The following is a 22,202-nucleotide window of genomic DNA, read 5'->3' on the forward strand; positions in this document are numbered from 1 at the left end:
ATATCATTGTTATTTAGTCAAGGACGCTGAAATGTATGAGAAAACCTTCCCGTGTGTTTTATAAAGAAGGAACACGCACAATAATGATGAAAATACTGCACCACGCACAGCGGCCGGCTTATGGTAGATTCCGTCAGGAAGGTCCAGTATTTGCGTTGCGCTATTTTGGTATAAAGATCGATTTAGCATATTATTTTTAAGAAATGAATATAATTCCAATTAGGCACACTGTTTAAGTTATTGCTTATATTTATATATATATGCTATACTTGTTATTTTTTTCTTGTCTGTACAACATTTAACATATAAACATATGATCAGGCAAGGGCTTAGGAAAAGCGGTTGTATTTAAATTATTAAGTTGTGTCCCCTCCAGCATGAAAATTTCTCCGACGCCGTTCTTACTAGATCTGGACTGGGATTAAAAGTCTGCCCTCGAAAGCTCTCGGTGTGCCAGACGGCCAGTTCAATACTGCAAATGACCATTCCCCATTCCTGTATGTTAATATTATATAAAAAGATAAATGGAGTTGCCACAACTTGAACATGCATCTTGCTGAACTACAAGACCGTGGCGGATCCTGGCAAGGGCAAGATACGCAGTTGCCCATAGCGGCATCTTCTGAAGTGACGCCTTGGCAAACCACTGGTACTTCCCTCCTCCGACAACTTTTACCGTCTCTACCCCCTGCGCAGGGTGAAATTGGACTGTAACTCCTGCAAAAGGCGCCACAAGGGCTTCGACCGTGTCGAACACAGGGGCATATTAATACCTATTTAAAACTTACGCCTGTTTTGCGTTTTAAGAATCGCTGGTACGGTGCAACTTCTAATAAATTGAGATGAACGTAAAATGTTCATTATCTGTTGCAGCTCAAGGGAGAGTGGTGAAAATGAATAGTACTTTTTTAAGGTATGGGAAGCGTGGAGGATCGGTACAAGCACCAGGATCCACACAGGGTACAAGGACGGAGATGTTGCTCGGTCCAAGCGAACTCGATATTATGGTACGAAACGCTCTGTCACTAGCAAAGTGCCGGAAGTGGGCGGTTGTACATAGATAGAGAGAGAGGGAGCGAGCGAGAGAGAGAGAGAGAGAGGGATAGAAACCGATGAGCGAAAGAGAGCAAATGAGAAAACTGCGTAGCTAACTGACAGGCAGAAAAGAAGACGGAGGGCAGGAGCGCTACTCTGGGCTCGCTCTTGCATTGTGGAGCTTTAATCCCCCCCTGCACTTTTATGCTGGAAGACGCCGAAAACGATAGACCTGTAGAAGTAAGTGGGGCGTTTTATTGGGGGCGGCGGACGAGTCTCCTTCTCGCTGCGAAAGCGCATTGAGCGGGGAAACTGCTCCGTAAACAAACTGGCCGCTGGCGGATGACCCCCCTGGCAGCGGTGCGTCTGGTGCCCCCATACTTTCCAACAGTGGAAAGTCGTCGCCCTGACATTACTGGTATTACCGTTCTGTAGCGCTAATTCTTGATGCACCAGGCTTGGTTTAGGAGACAGGGGTTGCCGCTGGTGTCTGAAGCAAACTGTAGAGTGGATCAACAGGCTGAGGTGCAGACGATGCCTGTAGCTGTTAGCTAGGCTAGCAGCGCTCAGGCTGTCAGCTAAGGGACAGTCCGTCTAAGTTAAACGGAGACTTTATTTCGTTGTGGTGGTGGCCGGAGATGGCTTCTGTGGGTTCCGTCGCGGTGTTTTATTCGTCCCGGCAACTTCGCGAACGGGAGAAAGTTGGGCAGAAGTTTAACTCCGGTCGGAGTCGGCGAAGGACTGGCGGCTCGCTCGCTCGCTGTCTGCGAGATTCCGCGCGGCGTGTCACCGCTCGAGCCCACGCAGGCGTTGCCGCCGGGTCACGCGGAAACATTAACGGACGCCGCCGAAGTCTCTCAGCAGGGGGAAGGTGGAGAGATAAAGAAAAAGAAGTTAATGCGAAAATGTTGGTCTGACTAAATGTGACAGTTCCTCATTTCTAGTCCTCGACCCCAAAGAATATGCCAAATTGCAGAAAAGAAACCCTACTGGCCACGGTAAAGTGTTGCCAATACACGAAACGCCCTCTTTCCCCGGTACTTTTGCGATCCCTATGCACGCGAAGTATGCTTAAAGCTCTGGCTGGCTGGGTTGTGTAGCCGGTTAGCTAGTATGCTAGCCTGGTATCAGCGTGCATTTGAACTGTAGCTGGGGTGCTGAAGATCAGACTGTGTGTGTTTAATGGCGATGTGGTTAACGTCTTGCTAACTGTATTTTCTTGCGTTTGGCTCTGCCTCTGCGATGAATAACGCGGTCCCCGTTATGCACCCTTTTGATGCAGCTCTGCTGCAGTTAGTAAACTGTTGACATGTGGGGACTGAGGTGCCTTAAAGTCCCCGAGCCGTTGTGTTTAGGACGTCATTCTGGGTTGCCTGGACTTTAAAAATCTAATTTTTTTGATTGGTCAAACGATAGATTAAATATTAATCTAATGTTTGACATTTGGATGTTTTTCTCCTGTCCACCAGACATGGTTATTTAGTGCCAAATGCTTTTAATTCTTTTATTTGTTATTCCATGTTTAAAAACCAAGACCTTATGATGTTCACGTCATTAGAGTGCTATATTTGCATAGATATCTCTGGTGAGTGTTATTCTATCAAATAGATTCACTTTTTAGTTTCATTCTGTCTTTTGATAGTGGTTTTTATTTCTATATCTTTGTCTAATTTTAGAAATTCATTGAAATGACAGGAAACGGGGCAATATTTAAAACCAAAAAAAAGGGGATGCAAAAGAGTCAGAATGAAAAACGCTTATTGCAGTTAACTGCCTGTCATTGTTGTTTTGAAAGTGGTCTCACTCTTTACTCTGCCTTTGTAGTTTCAATATATTCTCCCCCTTATCTGAGTTGATTAGACAACTTGGTTCGAATGTATCAGTGATTGTACATAGAACTGGTATGAATATTAGATATTAAGATATAAAATTTCTGCGTTAATGTTTTCAGATGATATGTAAAGGGGTTTTAAAGCAGGTGTTTTTGTTCAGTTGGCTTCTTTTAAAGCTTCTCCGGGCTGATATTTCCAGTGAATGCCTGTGTTAGTTTGTATCTGTCATCCCCACCACCATAGAAGTGACATCTTTGATTATGTTTTTGACCATGTAAGTCAGACTCCAGGTGTGGCATCACATTATTTAAGGACAGTGCCTTGATCTTATCATGCATCTACTCACATATCCAGCTGCAGTTTCAAATGCATGTTAGATGTACAGAGATGGTCAGCTATTATTTTGACCATTTTGTTTATTGGAATTTTTCAGGGTATTTTTTTAGCTAGGATATGCAGTGGGAATGCCACTGTATATGTGCTGGGTAGCTTTTAAAGCTATTCTTGGCAATACTGCGGTAGCTCCCAGCCTGATGGTGGCTTGATAATTGCATTATTTGAGCACTCAGTCATTGTAATCTTACTATTAATGTGATATTTCCGGAGAACTCATTTCTTTCTGCTATGGAAAATTTGGGCAAGCTTTAGTATCTTGGTTATACACAATGTCTGATATTTTTGTATCACACTTGTGACTGTTCCTCCTTTGTCATAGTCAGGGGGAATATTGATAATGATTAGATATATTAAATGTCTGACCCACCGAAATTGGATGGCAGTGTAACCTAACTTCTTTCTTATTGCCCTCTATGAGTATTACGTTTTTGCTGAATTAGGCCTCTGGTGTTAATACGTTTGTATCTCTTGCAATATACAGGTTGGCCTTTTGCTATTAGATTGAATACGCAGCCGCAGGGCAGTGGGGTTAGGTCTGCCCTGCCATCATGACTGGAGAAAATACCTCAATGCCTTTGCCCAGCTTATGGGTCAGTATCTCAGGAACTCTGGATATTGTAGGTGGTCCTACACTATTTGGAGTTTTGTGTGTTTTGCACAGCCCATTCATGGATTGTGGCGTAGGGAATCCCTTTTTCAGATGTCTTTTTAATGAGGCTTTTGTCCATCTTTTTGCCTCCCATCCTGCTTTCTCCCATCTCCTTTAATCATCACTTTGATCATGTGACTGTATTCATAACATTCCAACAAATATATGGATTATTATGATTTCTCTGTTCCACTTCCTTTAGGCCTTGTGGGTATGTCTAGGTGAGAGTGGTGAAAATTCAAATATTGGTGAGAAGCTGTTCTTCCAGAACAGATCATCTGATGAAATTAGTGGTCAGTTTTTTAATAAACTTTGTCTTCGAGTCTTGGATTTTGTGTTTGGTTAACTGAGTACATTCTGTAAGATTCTAGCTATGGTTTCATGCTTAGAGTATTGTGTACGTAAGTATGTAAGATTAAATCAGATTACTTGAGCAATTATGTGTTTTAAGAACCTTATTTCTTCATATGATCTCCTCTAGTAGAGGGTGCTTTTACAAATTTGATATGATGATAAAGGACAAAATTTAAAGTGTGGTCAGTTGTTACCAGGGTAGATGTGTTTTTGTTGTCGGAGAGTACAGAAATGACTTCACATTGAAACAGACAGCCAAATGGTCCTTTGATACAAGAATATGCTTTGAACTTTATCAGTTTGAGGTTCTATTTTTTTTTTTCTTCAACATTTTTCATTTTCAGGGGTGAGATCTTTTGCATTTTTTTTGTTGTGTGGGCATGTTTTGAGTTTTGAGTGGGTGTATTTTGAATTTTGTTTGTATGTGTATTAGTACTTCTCCTTATCATAAGGATCTGGATATACTCTATAGCATGCATGTATCTGAAAAAGCGAGCTTGAGAGAGTTGTGGAATGCAGGGTCTATATTGGCCCGGCCGCACAGTACAGCGTTTGTTGCCATCGTTATGCAATTTATTATCATTATGCCCTTGACTAATTGGACACTTACTTGACCTTTTAGATATATCTTATTAAAAATTAAGACAACGTACACTGTCTTGAAATCATGTGATACAGTTACCACATTAACCCCGATAGTTTACGCGGCCTTGTTTTTGTTTGTTTGAGCGACTACTTCAGTGTAGTAGTGCAGCCTAGGGTTCAGGTTCCTTTGTCTGGTGTGTCAGTGGCCTTCTTAGCATTTAGGGACAAAGGTGGTTGATTCCTGTGCTCCCGGGTATATTAAAAACTTGGTGACCCTGTACTGTTTGGAAGATTGATTGTTGCTGTTATTCTTTTTCTTCTTATCGTCATTATTATTAATGCAGGATCTGGTAAGTTGTAGTGCTCCAGAAATGGTGAGTTTGTGTGATATCTGACATTAACGTGCCAGCTGATCACCAGCCACAAGATGCTATGACTAATGTAATTTGGCTCATCTTGAATGGACTAATTAAGATTAAGTGTAGAGTACGGCTGCCACTAATGGCTATTTTTCTATGGACTAATCTATAGACTATTTTACTGATCGGTCAATTAATCTAAGCCACTAATCTTCCTCGAGAAAATCAAACCTACGTAATAAAAAATAAGTTCATTTTATTTTGACTGTATGTCATTGCAGGGGCCTGTACTACGAAGCGGGGTTACTGGCTTATCGGGGTAACTTATCAGATTTAAGGTACCACAGTTTCAATGGACTTCACTTACATTTGTTCACTTACATATTGCCCAGACTACCTTAAATCCGACAAGTTACCCCGATAAGCCAGTAACCCCGCTTCGTAGTACAGGCCACAGGACTTTAGATTATTGATGCTGGGTTTTCGGTGCTATACGGACATTATTTTCACCCACAATTTCATAAGTAGATTAGTAGTATGTCTATAATATTAATGAGATGCATATTGTGATGCCTAAAAGTTACCAATCTGTATGAATTCGGTGTAATATTGTGCTTATTAAATTTGGATAGCGGAGCGCCACATGCTACTGTTTTGCTAAATCATGGAAGCAATAAGCACTGAAGCGGTGGTGAAGAAAGGGACATATCAGCAACCACAACATCTTTGTAATAACACTGGTCCCAACGACATCAATGTATAATAAGCCTAGATTTTAGCTTAAGCATTTTCACAAACGTTTATTCAATGGAGATTCTAAGGTAGCAGGTAGACAACTTTATGGCTTTAATAATGAGTGTATTTAGTAGCTACAAGGACAAATGATATTAAAAAGATCTTAATACTAATGGTAATTTAATAAACATGAATAGGTAACATGGTGGTTTTGCCTACTCTGGCGGTCCGTCATCCAGAATAGCTCCTGTGCGTTTCCTCTTCAAGTGCTCATGCATAGAGCTAGTGCCACTGTGGTATGCCATCGAAACATTGCACAGTGTACAAACTACCTTTTTTCTTGATAATTTGAACTACTCCCATAATTGCCCAGTGATATTAAAGGAAAACAATTGTTATAAGTGTTTTAAAAATCATAAATGTTAAAATAATTTTAGAAAAGATGCGTTGATTTTAAAAAATTGATGTCACGCATTTTCATTATCGACGTCATCTACTACGTTTACCAATCACAGCAGTCCTAGTGTAGAGTACACATAAGCAACTGATAATGAAGAAGTAGAACTGTTCGACCACAGAGCTTTAAGGAACGATTAAAGAACGATTATTACGCTGCATCTGATTTCAAGGCTCTGAGGCTCTGCCATTGGTACACAGATTGACAACTACAGAGTTTCCTGCTGGTACGTGAAGTTCCTCCTCCATTAAAGGTGTGCATCAGAAAGAAAGAGGGAGGAGGGCGATCTTTGTAGAAGGTTGCCATTGTCATTCTAAGGCCATGGAATTCTCCAAAACCCAAGGTATCGTCTTTAATTAATGCATGAAAATAAATGGTCAATTGTAAGGTAATAACTCCTCAAATGGAGCAGTGGCAGCAGTTTCTATCTTGGTTGAACTTTGTGGTTTTCTGGTGGAAGACTGATCCCTCTCTCCTACTGACGACAGACCTTTAACAGTATGCCTGTGGCTTATTTGATCACCTTGTGGGTCTCCATGGACCAAAAGTGCTTCCCACTCCCTTGTTGAGATAATTTTTAATGTTTTTTATGTTTATGGGATTTATTTTTGTTGATTGAAGTTGTCTCAGGGCAAATCAAAGTGATAACTGACTTTAAAAATCTTATGAAAGAAGTATAGGGTAGACAAATATATTGTATAGATAACTGCAATCATAATAATGATGGGAATTATGTGCATTAGGGTCATTTGGTACATTAAGTAGTTTCTTCAGTAAAAAATGTCAGAGGTGTCAGTCGTTGCATAATACTTTGTATTTGTGCAATAAAAGGCAGCAGAATCATATAGACCCATGCACAAATTCTGCACATGTTTTTGCAACATTGAATTGTTGTCGGTTGACTTAACAGACACGGTTTGAAATCTTTGTCAAAGTTAACTGTGCATTTTCATATAGCAAAAAACATATTTTTGACTATTTTCTTTGGCTCCTACTCTGCACAAGAGAACCATGGAATTGTAGGAAGAAGGACCATGGCGTTATGACACTTTTTCTGTTTCTGTGGGACTTGAAATCAGAGGTCACAAACCAATTCCTTCTCAGACACAGATAGATGGGTTCAAGAAAAGGTCAGGTCCCTGTAAGCCAACCCTAAACTGGCCTAAAGGCAATGTCACTAGTGATATCATTAGACCTGAAATGCTCACCAGTATTGTTCTTGTTCCTTTATATTTAATGGCGACTAATAGAATGGACTTTGGAACAACTTTTGGCTCACTTCTGCCGTGTTTGGCTGAATCGTATGGCAGGAGCAAGAATCCTGACGTCGGAATCAGACGCTGCGATCATTTACACTGGCGTAAAATAACAAGATGAAGCGGAAAGATGTAGCATTTTTAATGTGTTGTTAACTTAGAGCTGGATGGCAAACTCCCACAATCACATCCGTATGTGGCTCATAAAACCCTCAGTTTCAGACAGAATGGATTTTGGACGGTTTGTTGGTGACAGTGGATGAAGGAAGTAGCACGGCCTGCAGATACAGCTGAACACGTTCAGCAGCTCTAGACCATCTGTCTTTATATCCCTCTTAATCCTTGTGTTTATAGTCTTTTCCCACTGTTTACGGTAGATTTGGGTCACCATGTTATTCCTTGGCAGGGGTCAGAGGATGTCTGCAGAAGAATAGTGACGGGGAAAAGGCATTGCGCAGATATTGTCACTCAATTCTTGAACAGTAGAAGTTTTTTTAATCAGTTATTGTCAACTAGGCTGCAGCTCATTGCCAGTCTGACTCGACTCAGGCTGGTTGCCAACACCTAAATGCCTTGGAGAAAAGCTCCGAGCCTCTCATTTCCCTGCTGCTGATTTCTGTAGGTGTGGATGGAGTGTCTCCAGGTGGTGGGAGAGTCCCCAGTTCCCTTTAGCCGCACTCATCTGTTATTTGTGTCGTCATTCGCCTTCCCCATATCAACCATTTTTTTATTGGGTAATTCCCATAGTAGCTCTTCTAGCCAAATAAATGTTTGTTCTTGTGTGGTAGGGAGAATGGACCCAGAAAGTACAAGATGAACCACATATTTTTATTCCAGAGAATAGTGTATTATTAAAACGGACTGTTTTTTTACCTGTTGCTGTTTTAGAACAATCACTATTTTCACTTGGTTTTCTCGCTGTTTAGCCTTCACGTCCCCTACAGCTGAGCTATAACTGTGTTTTCCCATTTTCCTGTGCAAGACCCTGAGCCACCCCCCACCCCCCCCGTCCATTATCTCCCTTGGCATTCTTGCAGTAGATCTGAAGACCCCAGGTGAATTTGGGGAGATGCCGGTGCCTCATTAATCCAATTACTCCATCGAGGCTTTGGACTTCCCAACTGGAGCCGATTACCTGTATCGGACAAGGCCCCAAAGACAACAGGAACCTCTTTACAGATACTCTAAGCACAGTCTCATCAGGCAAAATTAAATATTAACACCACTCACTCATTTAAAATGAACAAAGTATGAGTTTCTTCACTGTCTCACGTTCTTGTGCAGCAACATCAATGATTAAACAAAGAAGAACCTGATTCCAAGTTACACAGTACAGGTATAGGAACTGGCTGAGGACGCCACCATGAATATGTTTCATTTGTGGTATATAGAACCGAACTTCACTCGTCACCTTGAGAAACAAACTCTCAGATTGATTGCCGATGTACTGATTAAAGGGAGTTTATTTCCAGAATAGATCAAACGGAAGATCAAAGTCAAACTTTCTTAGCATTCTGAATTGTTTCAGAATAATGCAGTAAGGACCACATAAAAACCTGAATATGGTGATGTGGGATCTTCAGAGGCCAAGGACAGACTTAACTGAAAAAGGTTTGGTTTCACATACTACCCTGCTGAATGCAATTGTACTTTGCGAGCTGTTTAATTGTTTATGTGCTCAATACATATCCATACTGTATCCCTTTGTTTCCTAGACTGCGAATAGACAACAGTACAAGATAGTAAGTTGGCTCCATTGTGAGATTTTCCAACTCATGATTGTGGAATTGTAGAATGAATTGCAGTGAAAGATAGGTCTGCATATTGTTGTCTATCATGTTTGTCCTAGTTCCTCCAGTACAGGGTCATGCTGGACCTAGAGCCTGAGCCTAAGGATGTATGCTTGCACATACTTGGCCAATAAACACGATTCTGATTCTGATTCTGATTCTGATACATAGAATAAGTCTGGAAATGCCCTGACTGAGATGCCAAGTTACCAATTAGAATTTTGAACAATCATTCTTCGATTTGTAGACTTAGATATACAGTAGGTTGCTGTAGGGCTGTTAATGGAAATATGACATTTTGAAACCTCTATTTCAGTGTTTCCCAATCTGGATTGGGAAATACAGCTCTATTGAATGGCTTTACAGTGTCATTTATCTCTACAAGCAACCAATAAAGTTTGAGTGACAGCTTAGAATTCACAACTACTGTGGGTTTCAAAGCCGTATAGTGCCCATTAGCACTGCTGAACTGGAGCCAGAGAGTTGTGAGGACCTGCTGCTGTGTTCTTTAGCAAGGTGCAGCTGTGTAAAATAAGAGTTTGTTTATATTTCATACATCGGAGGCTGCATACATGGGGCTCACAGGTAAAGGAAGGCTGGAAAATCAGTAATGCTTGGCCCTTGAGGACCATGATTCGAATAGCCCTGACCTGCAGTCAAGTTCGTAATTGATTGATAATCAAAAAGGCTAAAAAAGTGTCAGCTGAATTACTTTTAGGACCCCATAAAAAAATTCCAATTCAAATGAATTAAAAAATATAATAATTCATAATAAATAATGCAAATATTTCTCATGAAATTAGATGCGTTTTTTGTTTGGTAGTTCGCTTTAATGATTGGTGAGACATTTCTTTGGGTCTAAGCATAATTCTTGGCCACTGGGACCTCCTGAGTAGACATAACTTGACCTGACAATTCCCATGATGGTGTGTCGAGAGCCAGGGCAAGAGAGAAGGTCATGTTACAGGAGTGCAAGTGAAGCAAAGGCTGTGGATTAATTTGGTCTGTATCAGGCCTCTTCCAATCTTCGCATTAGTCTGGGCCAAGCTGCACCGTAAAGCCTTTTTGCAACTAAGGTCTCATTTGAATAAAACGTTTTTTTTTCTTTTTTTATGTGGGAATGCATTTTATCTCTCCAAACAGTAAGCAGTACGGACAGTTCCTTGTCGCAATTTCTGTCTTGTGACATTGCCCCTGCCCTTTTTGGGGTTTCAGTGGTTTAGCCAATTAAGCCATTAGTGGAAGCTCATGTGAGCGCACATGCTGCGATGTTCTGGAGCTCTTGGCATAAAATACGAACGTGTTTTGGCTCTTTGAGGACTCCTGGATTATGGTTTTATGGAAAGTGTCTGGTGGTTACTGGATAATAGAAATAAATCTTCAAAGACCCAGTTGAATTTTTTTGTGGAACCATCTACTTATACAACAAATCATAAATTTTGCACATTCTGTGAAAGGTACGTTTTGATCAGGCTGCCAAATATTCAATAACGTAGAATACCTTGGAATTACTGTCTGACCAGAGGCAATTTGTATCTCCAATGCTTTGTACTTAAATGCTGTTTCCACCCCAGGCAGTTGTACATGTAAAGCTCATACAGTTGCCATGCTTCTGGTCTAAGGTGTGCAAATTAATGACTATTTGTGTTCCAGCTTGATCTTCCCCCTCCCTTCATCATCATGGTTGGCACATACAGGGCACCTTGCTACAGTGAGCCAGAGGTAGTGTTTGAAATAGCAGATCTCTGACCTTTGACACATTGCAAGGCGTAAAGGTTGCAGGGGTGTTTACAGGACTCTCTGGGGGTAGGGGGGTTGGGGTGCAACAAGCAAAATGATTGGCTGAGAGAGAGACTGAAAGCGGGAGGAGCAGACAGGAAGGGTTATTGCATAGCACTGAACTGTGGAACTTTAGAAAACTGCAATGAAAAGGCAGATAATGTTCGTAATTTAATTTTCACTATTTTGTTGCTTTTACAAGGCAACATTTACATATAAATGGCACTTATTTGTCACACTTCTCAAAATTCATATTTATACTGTGAATTTTATGGCTCAGTAAATCACTTTTGATGCATGGAAAAAGGGGGTGGGGCGTGTCCATGCAAGAACATCTGTTTTCTGATTTTTTTTTTTATTTTTTAAATGATTCTTTTCTCAAATGTCATAACCCAGCTCCACTTGTTCAGCCCTAACAACTAAATAAACAGGAGTGAACAAGCATGAGTTTGTTTTGATTGCAAGCGTTGCTGTATTTGCAAAGAATCTCCTAAAATCAAGACTGACAGCTTGGTTTAAGGATGCGGTTCAGGTATTTGGAAGTGAACATGGCCGGTCTCCTGGTGACATAATCTGTCCCATCTCCCATTGTGCCAGACAGTGTGTTGTACTTTGCCCTGTCCCCTTACTAAAGGTGGCGGTGGGGTTTGTGACCCATTTTGAAAATGGGCTAGTCGCCCAGTTCCACATTTATTTAATGGCTAAATAAGTTACAGGATACTCATCTAGACTCTGGTGATCTACACAAATTTTGATCTTGCCATCACTGCTGATCGAGATTCTTCCCTCTGTTGGAATTATAGGGTTTTAAAATTTCAGCTACAGTTTGCAGTACCTGTGTCTGAAATACAGCTCTTCTAATGGACTGATCAAAAACCAACACTTTGTTTCCTTATAGCTTCAGCATATCTGAAGTGTTCCATTATATATTTGAATGTAAATATTTTTATCTTTTTTTTTTAACTCGGCCATTTTCCCAGTATTTCCACTTGGATTGGAGATGCCTTCAGCAATGGCCTGATGTCTTTGCACCAATGGACTTCACATCTAGGGGTTAAGGCTGGACTAAGGCTTATTTGCAAGGATACAAATTTGTCCCTGAAAGCTGAGAATTTAAGTAACATCTAAGAGCAGTTTGCCCTTCGGCCTATTTTAACCTTTTGCAAAGCTTAAAAGGTTAAAATATGCAGGTGGTATGCAGTGCTGAAGGCCCAGGCAGAACCCAGTAACATTGGGAGTTCACCCTGTGCAACAAGGGCACTGCTCTGTGTTGCTGGTGGAGACATGTGTCCATTCTTTGCCATTTTGTAGCTGTGTCCCAATTCAGGGACTTCATCCTTCATAGGACAATGCCATGTGTAGCCTTTTCAGAGAGCATCCTTGTAAAAATCCCTGCAGTGAATCTTGGGATAGGTCGAATCTATGCAATGAATCCTTTGTGGCCTGGGAAAGGGTGAACGCATTCAAAGGAGCCTTTGGAATGGGGCAACCTTGTCACTATGCTGTGATGCATTCAATCTTCGAATGCAGCCTTAAAAGGCAATAGCCTGTATTGACCATGCTTCAGTATACACTTGTGAGAGTTTAAAAAGACTGGTTTGATCTGTCCTTCTGGAACTGAGGAGCCACAGGAGTGGCTCCTGTCTGAAGAGGTGTGTGGTGTGGCCTGTCCGCCACATTCATTTACAGAGTCTGTTAGGGAGCGCAGTGACTCTCCTATGAAGAAATTGTTCAGGTACAGTCAGTCCTGCTGTAACACGTGATATCAAATCTGTTCTAACGCGACTGATATATTAGTACCCGAGTCCAATATAATTCAGAATCATGTTTGTATTCAAATTTTAAGTCAGAGAGAAAAGCACTATGCAAACTACAATGCGATATGATGTTAGTAAGCAACACTACTTGCACACAAAAGCAGCTATCCAAGTGGACGATACTGATGTTCAATTTGTGAATGAACTGGTTCTTTTCAGCGAATCAGGCAAACCGATTTTCAATTTTAAAAGAATTGAACTTTTTGCACTTTGTACAGGATAAAGTCTTAGACTCAAAATCTGAATATATTTGGCAAATTGTCATATAAACACACATGCCAATATTTTTTAAATTCATTTACATTTGCTTTTCATAGACTTTCTGTTGCCTTCAGTGCCCCTCCGCACACCATATTCTGTCGTCTTTGTGCTACCTGCATGTTCACCAGCATGGTAGGTGTGGCTCCCTACTCCCGACTTTCGGCGGTTAGCGAGTTTGGCATGTTTGGTTGAAGTTGCTAGGGAATTCTTGTGAGACTCATAATATCCATAAAAGATATTATTTATTAATGTATTATTTCTTATTTAAAATGCATGTACTTGCGTTATTGGCCACCGATATCACTTTTTATGATTTAATTCTTATTGTTTGCCATAAGTTACTAAATGTCGGAGTCGCATTCTCTTAACCCTGTTTTTCCCCATTAAACGTGTATTTTAGTATGCGGTTTTAGTGACTGTGAGGCTTTTCAGGAATGCACTAGTCACATTAAAGCAGGACTGACTGTATTAACAGTTTAATAGCAAGTAATATTGTTTTAAGTATTCCACTATACTATAGTAATTTCTGTTGATGTGGCTCTGGTTTCCACCTGCAGTCCAAAGTCATGTAACTACGTGAAATGGCATCTCCAAATTGTCAGGTGTGTGTGTGTGTGTGTGTGTGTGTGTGTGTGTGTGTGTGTGTGTGTCCTGCCAATGGCTGGATTGCCATCCAGATCCAGGGAGAGGCTGCCAGCTTTAGCCCATGCCCAGTCCCTGCATCTGGCCTCCGCAAAGGTACTGCACACACTGGAGAGTGGAGTCATGGTCTTTAAATGGTCCATAGAGTTACATTTGAAGTCCAATGGGAAAGGAAATCTGGAGAGATCACCCGCAACTCTGGTGTGCTGTGATGGACTGCTGGCTCTGATGCGCTCATAGACACTTTAACATGACTTTCTGACCTAATTCTAAGATTCTGATTGAGCAGCAGAGCCACGTTCAGCAGCCAGTATAAGAAGACTTTTCCACTGAACCAGGCACCTCACTTTACTGGGGTATTTTGTGTTTAATTCTAAAAATGACTTTAGTGTGTTATACGGCTGGGCGATGTGCGATAGTAATGCCAGCATCACATGTTATGCACTTGCAGTTTTCACATTGCAAAAAAGGTGACAGTCAGCTGGGTTGATAATCAGCAGGCCCTCACATCCAACGTCAACGCCTGGCCTCACAAATGCTCTTCTGGATGAATGGGCAAAAACTCCCGCAGACACTCTTCAAAATGTTGTGGGAAGCCTTCCCAGAAGAATGGAAGCAGTTATAGGTGCAAAGGGGGGACCGACTCCACATCGATGCCTGTGGCTTTATAATTGGATGCCATAAAAGTTGTTCTAGGTGTGATGGCCAGGTGTCCCAATGCTTTGGCAGAGTGCATTTCACACCTAACGGACGTGCGGTCAAGCAACGCATGTGGCGATTCATGTCTGGAAACCCCTGAGAGTACGTTTCCTTTCAGGGAAGTATAACTTCTTAAGGTCCTTAGTCAGATATTATCAATTACGAAACATGAAGAAATTATAAAGTACACTGAGAATAAAACCCATTTTGGCACTTTTTTTTTACTGCCACCAGCAACCTAGCCGTACTACAAACTGGCAGTTCTCCATTGTAAAATATGTGAGCCGTACCTGAAGCGTAACCTTGCTCGCCACCATCTGATTGGTCGAAGCTCATGAAGATATCGGTGTTCTGTGCATAGACAATTTGGAGGAAAAAGGGATATAGCACATAGTAAATCCTGACGTACACCATACAAACCGTAAATAAGCGTCTCTTCTGCAGTGGAAAACCGAAGCCAGCTGGAACGTCACTGCAACTAGTCTGTCTTCAGGTACAGCTCAGGTCCTGTATGACAGTGGAATTGCGCCACTTGACTCAATAGTCATTTTCATTGAATAGTTCGCCCTAAATGTATTGGCTAATTGGATGGGTTACCGTGACCAGGTTTAGATTAATAATGGTATGTTTCTGTTTTACAGTTTCCCCCAATGACGCCTGCTTGTCATGACTGATTTTCCTAAACATTAACAGTCTAATTTTATTCATGTGCCAATTTTAACAGAAACATCTGGCCGTAGTTTTTGTCTCTGCCCAGTGCCTTTACAGCACTGTTATTTGTTCATTTGCTCATTTGTTTTTAAATTATTAAACACGTGATGCCAAGCTTTTTTTAAAATGTTTTTTTTTTATTATTATTATTATTATTATTATTATTTAGCGTAACTTTACATACGTTGTAGCCGCTTCTTTTCAGGTGGGGGTCATAAAGCGCATGGGAGGGAATGCGGGTGTCTTCTTGTTTCTCTTATGAATGGCCAGGCCTCCTAACCCCCTGATTTGTTCAAGCACGCTTACTTTTTTAATTTTAGAATGAAGATGATATTTAAGATGCGTGTCGCTACAAGACCTCAGTTTATTTTTATTTCTTTGTGGGCTGCTAACTTTCTGATAACTACCAGCCCGTCAGATCTGCACCGTTATCACTCTGCCAGGGCTTCACCAAGAAAAGCAGATAAAGTCAAAGCATTGGACTAGTTTGCGAATGTATTCGAAAGGTCAGAGGAATGCTATCTAGCAATGCATGCTAACCCAAAGCTTAAACCATTTCAAACAAAAAAAGGGAGTTATAACTGATGATAGATTTTTAAGATGTTGGTAGATTTCTTACTGTTGCTTTTAAATGTTCCCTTTCATCATCTCTGCATATGGAACAAAAAAAACAAAACAATCACCCCCAACACCCCTGAAAAAACACTTGGCTTTTGTTTGTGATTTTAATGACTGGGAATATTTCACGGGATCATTACACGTCATAGGCTAGTGTGAAAAAGACTGACTTACGGTAGGACCTGTTACTGAAGTTGCTGGAAGAGCATCAATCCCACTCTCTTTAGACATTCTGGAATTTTGCAGTGTCTACTTGTTTATATCAGCAACCCTGTCCTCCGCTCACTCTGCCTGCCCCTGAATGCAGTGATGTTGATAGTGTATGGAATGGCGTTAAGGACGATTATGCAGTGAACGTGATCTACTATCTTTGGCACACACTGCTTTTTTTTCATTTTTTGGGATTTTCTTTTTAGGGATTAATATTTTAAAATGTAGTAGGACCCCTGTGACAGGCTAACAGCTTTCTTACACGTAATCAGTGTTTGAAATGCATGGCGTGAGTGGCATCTTAATACTGTTCGTGTTGTAGTTTAAACTTGAGCGTTTTTGAGTTTTTCTACTGACAAGGGGACAAATTTGTCAGATTTTTCGGGCCTTCGGTCTGTCCTTTTGGAGTGCATGTAAACACACACACACCCATTTTAGGCAGTCGTACAGATCTTGGTTGGGAGTAACCATAAGAAAGCATGCCTCAAGGTTGCAGCAGTTTTCTTCATGCATGCACCTTGATGTGGTGGAGTTGCATGTGATCCATTTGGCAGCAACTTACGCGAAACTTTGGTGTGCAAACAAACAGTGGCTTGGTATTTCGGATAAGACAGTGGAGAAAGCCTTTGCAGACTAGAGGCTGCACTGTCGTGCAGTGAATGCTGCTCATCTTTTCTACTCTTCATCGTTAATAGTAACAGCATCTTGGCCATTGGACTGGAACACCAAGCTGCCAGAGAAATGGTAACATGTATAGAGGCCTATTGTCCCAGGGGGACAACTGAGGAAATTATCCTGGGCCTGGGTAGGTGGGAGGGTTAGCATGTCATTGGGCCCTGGGAATTATGTGTGGTAGGCCTGCATTTACTGCCTTTTGCCTGGCATCTCACCCCATTTGATATGTTCATGGCAGCCAGGCCTTTCCCATGTGTGGTGAGATCGTTCTGGTTCGGCATCCAAGTTCAGTTAAGACTGAACCAGAGGTGCTGGGAGTAAACTGTCCGCAAACTATCTAAGACAGAAACCACTTCTGCAGCGAGAGTATGAATCTGCTGGTTCTCCCGATTTTTAATGTGCCTTATCGAGGACAAAGAAGCACACTTGTGGTGTGCAGTCGAGCGTTAGCATTTTAGCATCAAGCAAGTCCTCTGTCAAGACGTGCAAATGGTCATGAAAGTGTGTATACTGGATGTCAAGTTTGACCTGTTACAATCTAAGAAACTCATTCAACAAAACAGCATTTCTAAGTATGTTGTAGTTATTAATCTCTGGCTGACCTAAATAATGGGCTTCATGTTAAAAGGTTTTTTTTTTAAGATGGGAGTATAGATTTTTTGATATTTCTCTTTAGTATCACTGTTCAGCAGGTATTTAAATTGATGAGTTGCAATGGGGTCAAGCTTCAACGCTTGGCTAAGTATGTTTACAGTGGAGGTGGAATTCTTTACTGGCTAGAGCTTATGAGGCTCTCTGTCCATTGTCCAGAGAAAGTGGAAGGCAAAGCAGAACCTCCAGTCTCTGTATATTTTGGGTCCTAGCAGAGGAACCTCTGTAGCACACCAAATAATATGTGCCGCAGAGATATGGATGCCACATGAAAGCTTGGGTTTTTCCCAGCTTTTTTACCGACATATTGAGGCCTCATTCAATGAGCAGACCTTAGTTTGCTGTGCAGGTGTCAGTTCTCAGCGATGCACACTGAAGCAGTACTGCCAGATTAAAACGACCTGCTTCTGACTAATTTCCTGATGCATCCCTACAGTCAAGATTTGTAAAAACCCTGTGAGGAAACTTGACAGCTTGATTTTTTTATTTTTTTTGGATTGTTCAGGGTCAGAAGAAGTGTTGCTCAGTATTATGTTGTCGCTCTCTGTTCCTGCAATACTTATGATTTACTTTATGTGTTACGTTTCACTAGGGTGTGGAGCGGAGCCATTTCCTCCCCTATGATAGTCTCTGAACAGGAATGCTTTTCGAGAACCTCACTGACTTTCCTGAAGAGGCTTTCATTTCCTCCCATGAACCTAATGGTGGCTATTTTTCTGGGAAGAACTGGTAACATTAAAATGTCCTGCATGCTCGAGTGATTTCTAATGAACGTGTGGCTGCCCTGAGACGGCCATGTGTCGTCATTTCCTAGTTACAGCTTATGCTTGTGTGGTTCTGATTGCTACCGATATCACTGGCTAACTACTATCAGAATAACAATTTCTATGAACACCACTCTTCTTCTATTTGTTTCTGCTTTCTCTTCTAGGCCAAGGTGCTTGTCCAGTACATTACAGTGCAGTATAGCACAGCCCAGTAACATGTAGGTGTTACCTTGTTGGCTACGTGGCCTCCTAGCAAACCAGAAAGCCAGTCCAGTAAGCCATATTCATCTATACCAGCACTCCAGCAACAACAGGTTTCTGGTGAGCTCATTTTTTTTGTCTTGGTAATAAGCTTGTTTCACTTTCTCTTTTTGCAGTTATTTTGCTCAGTTTCCTTGGCCTGTGTCTCACTTATGGTGAACTGGGTTTTTAAATGATGATTTTTTTTTCAGGACTAGACAGTTATTTAAACATTTTAAGAGTGGTATGTGTTAACTGATTTTTGGCTAGCATGATAACAGCGCTTGGAAGGCACCTCGGTGACCCCTTCATCTAATGACATAGCCTTGCATTTGTGAATTTATAGCAAGGGTCAGTGAACGTCATGCTGGCTTTGCAACTACAGCTAGAGAGTGAACATATCAGAAATTCTGGCTAATAACATAGTATCACATGACTAAGGCCATGGGTTTCACACGCAAGTCCATTGTCACATGATGGGACATTCCACTCTGTAAGATATCAGTGATGTGAATGGAGATACTGTTCATATATAAGAGCCAGATACAGTTGCATAGTAAACTCAGTTATCAAGATGCATTTGTGTTTTCCCTGTGCTCAGGCTGAATGTCTGAGGCAGAGCCTGTCAGCTTCTCACTTGCCTCTTTTTCTGTAAAATCGCTTAGCGGAATTGCTCTTTGGGACAAACGGCCCAGTGCTTTGACTCTGCGGGAGATGAATTTCACTTTCTGTCTTGCATTTTGTAATGTGTGCTCTGCATGTGGAAATTTACCAGCTTCATTTCCTCCAGTAGGTGCTGGGCTCCCGCCCGCCTGCTTTAAGGGACTTATTCTAGATCTGAAGCTTGCAGTAAAGTCTGTTTTATAGTTCTATCCTGTTGTGATAACTATCAGGCTTATGAAGATTGCTCTGTGGAAACTGGGGAAATCTCATCATGGGATGATGGGTTGCTCTCTGTTGGCATTGGATGTCTGTTTTCCACCCAGCTCTGCTTTCTTGTCACAAACATCTGCACTGTGATGGAGCCGACAGTTGCTCGTTGCTATTGACAATATTCGGACTTGGCAGTTAATACTTGCATTCTGTTATGATGACGAAGATGATGATGATGATGATGACGGTGGTGGTGCTGGCTAGCTCTTTGCAATGGTAACGACGAGGACGAGCCGGGGTCCTTCCAGCTAGTAGCCATAAGTTACCTTCCAGTAGCTGCATGCTTGTCAATTAATTGGCAGCAAGATACCCATTAGCATTGTGCTAAAGGAATATAGCCCTTTCAGCACGTCAGTGTCAAAACATGTGAATTTTTTTGCTTTTCTGCAACAAAAGGATACTCCATCCATGGTGCTCCCAGGATCACTGTGGCAACTGTTGGTTAAAGGGTTATGGTAGCCGGATGTAACAAAAGTTTTGTAATTTAATGCATCCCAAGAAAAATCCATGAAATATTCATGCTCAGAAAAACAATGGATTTCATCTCTAAATGGTTCTTGAACCAGTGAGGAGGATTTCTTAAATTTTTTGCGTGTAAAACAAGAACATAATCTTGTCTGTTAAGCGCGGAGCAAAATACCACCACCCATACCGCCCTTTGGGGATTGCGAGGAAAAGCAGCGAAAGAAGCAGCTTGCTGGCCAGACGCATTTCACACACTCTCCCTGGCTGCACTGTCATTGTCTACTGACGAGACTGCTTACTCATTGCGGCTCATGCAATTGCTGGAACATGATTGCAAAAAATATTGCCAGACCTATTTCCAGTATATTTTCCCCCCTTTTTTATGTCAGTGGCCCATTTTTTAAACCACAGTGAGTTACTGTGAATTTGTTCATGTTAAGAAACATACTGTAACTGTGTTCATTTGGCACAGTTATGTGAGAGGAGACGACAGGAAAATGTAAAGGACTAGCACTGTTGCTAGGCGGGCAGTTGTTAACCTTAGAGTTGGCGCCGAGTAGCTGTATGATGCTTTGGATCCAAAGCATTCTCAGGTAGAAGATCCACTTATATTATTCTCTCCTAGTGTTTGTTTGTTTATTTTTTCGCTGACCTTTTTGAATGTGCTGGGGGCAGCCCCTTTGACCAGTTTATGGGGGTCACAACGTGGGGTCAGATCTGAGTTTGTGAGTGTGGGGGAGATTTTGGCAAACTTGGGAAGGTTTGGTACTGTTGGCTGTTTTGTGATAGCACAAGTGCAATAAACGACAAGATAAAGAGCATGTTGCTCCCTGTATAACATAAGAAGATATTAATCAAGTATGTAGAGTGCCATCGACCCATCTATACAGACGCTCCTCTACTTACAAATGAAATATGTTCTGAATGGCCGTCCGTAACTTAAAATGTTTGTAAGTCGTTATTCAGCATCACTTTAAGGATATGCACAAGTACTGAGACCTGGGATGCTGGGAGTACGCATGCTACATGCGTAGGAGTAGCGGCCAGAAGTCGTACTGGGCGGAATTGGTGTCGAAAAAAAAAATCGATGTTGCGGACAAGAAATGGGAGCCCAACGAACCCAATTTGGACTTGCAGTCCGCTTCGGTTGTATGTCTGAAAGTTCATAAATTGAAAGTTCATGAGCAGATGAGCATTTGTATTTACTGCTTAGATAGACAGACAGACAGACAGACAGACAGACAGACAGACAGACAGAGGGGGGGGGGATGCTGGTAGAACTTGGTGTGTTCTCTTGGGGGATTCTGAGGGACCAGGGTTAAAAGGAGCAGGCAGCCTTTTGGTTATTTTGTAATCATGGAGCATACAATGATCGTTCTGCTTGGTAGTCAGGCTAAAAACGCTGGTTTCCTGTTCTAAACAGCTTCGTAATTGAAAGTTTTCTGTGAAGGTTACTGGACGATTGCCTGCAAACCTGTTTGGTTCCTACACACTGTGTACCCTCAGCTCTGTTTCCTATTGCTGCCTTGGTCCTTCTCCCGTGCTTAGCTTTGCGGCTAGGCCAGTCATCCGGCCGTTTGAATGTTGTTTATGATGCTGTTTGTTTAAGCTGAAACGACCCAACACTGAACCACCTGAGGAAATGCTCTGGATGTCCACATCCCCATTGGCCGCAGACACAGCGTTTTATCACCTGCTGTTCCAGCCACCTATATCCAGCCCCGCGTTAATTTGACCAGGTCGCATGCTTCTTGTGGGGTCCTGTGGTCACCTTATCGTCCTCTCTTCTGCTTCCCCCCAAGGGTGGGGACGCCAGTGATTTGCTTCACCCTGCTGTTGCTGGTGCCTAGTGCCTGTGTCTTACACGGCTCTGCACAGCAGCAGTATCGAGCCGTATATCGATCTGCCAGCCCCGCTTAGCACTGTGCCGCAGGAGTCACTCCCTGGTCTATCTGGTAGTATTTTACTATCATAAGCAGAGCAGCAATAGCTGCAACAAGGGAGCAATTGTTAAAAATTTCTGTGCAACAGAATAATGGTTCCACTACCCAGTTACTGTCCTTCATAAAAACAGCCATGTGTTTATTTACTTTTCTGTATCCAAGATACATAAAGATATTTCCTTTTTATTCCTCTTTGTGTTTTTCACTGTTAAATTATATATGAAACGTTTTAGTTAGTATTTAAGTTTATGTCAACATCTGCAGTAGGCTGTTCTGGGCACGACTTCATAACCTTAACCCGTTATCAGGCATCAGGACAGACTGTAGTTGCCATGTTTTTGCC

At 41.7% G+C, this 22,202-nt stretch overlaps 1 protein-coding gene across 6 annotated transcripts in view; it reads left to right on the forward strand.

The window, feature by feature from the left end:
* The first annotated feature begins 1,086 nt into the window (after nucleotides 1-1,086).
* stat5a (signal transducer and activator of transcription 5a) overlaps nucleotides 1,087-22,202 on the forward strand; it is a 56,154-nt gene continuing 35,038 nt past the window's right edge. For 4 of the 6 annotated variants that reach the window (XM_048990342.1, XM_048990347.1, XM_048990346.1 and 1 more), the window contains exon 1: nucleotides 1,087-1,275. The gene's annotated coding sequence lies outside the window, so the exon portion shown is untranslated. Of the gene's footprint in view, nucleotides 1,276-1,805; nucleotides 2,034-22,202 lie in introns of those variants that run through there. The other 2 variants (XM_048990343.1, XM_048990344.1) reach the window with 1 other exon arrangement.

Source organism: Brienomyrus brachyistius, chromosome 22 (assembly GCF_023856365.1).
Source record: "Brienomyrus brachyistius isolate T26 chromosome 22, BBRACH_0.4, whole genome shotgun sequence".
NCBI lineage: Eukaryota > Metazoa > Chordata > Actinopteri > Osteoglossiformes > Mormyridae > Brienomyrus > Brienomyrus brachyistius.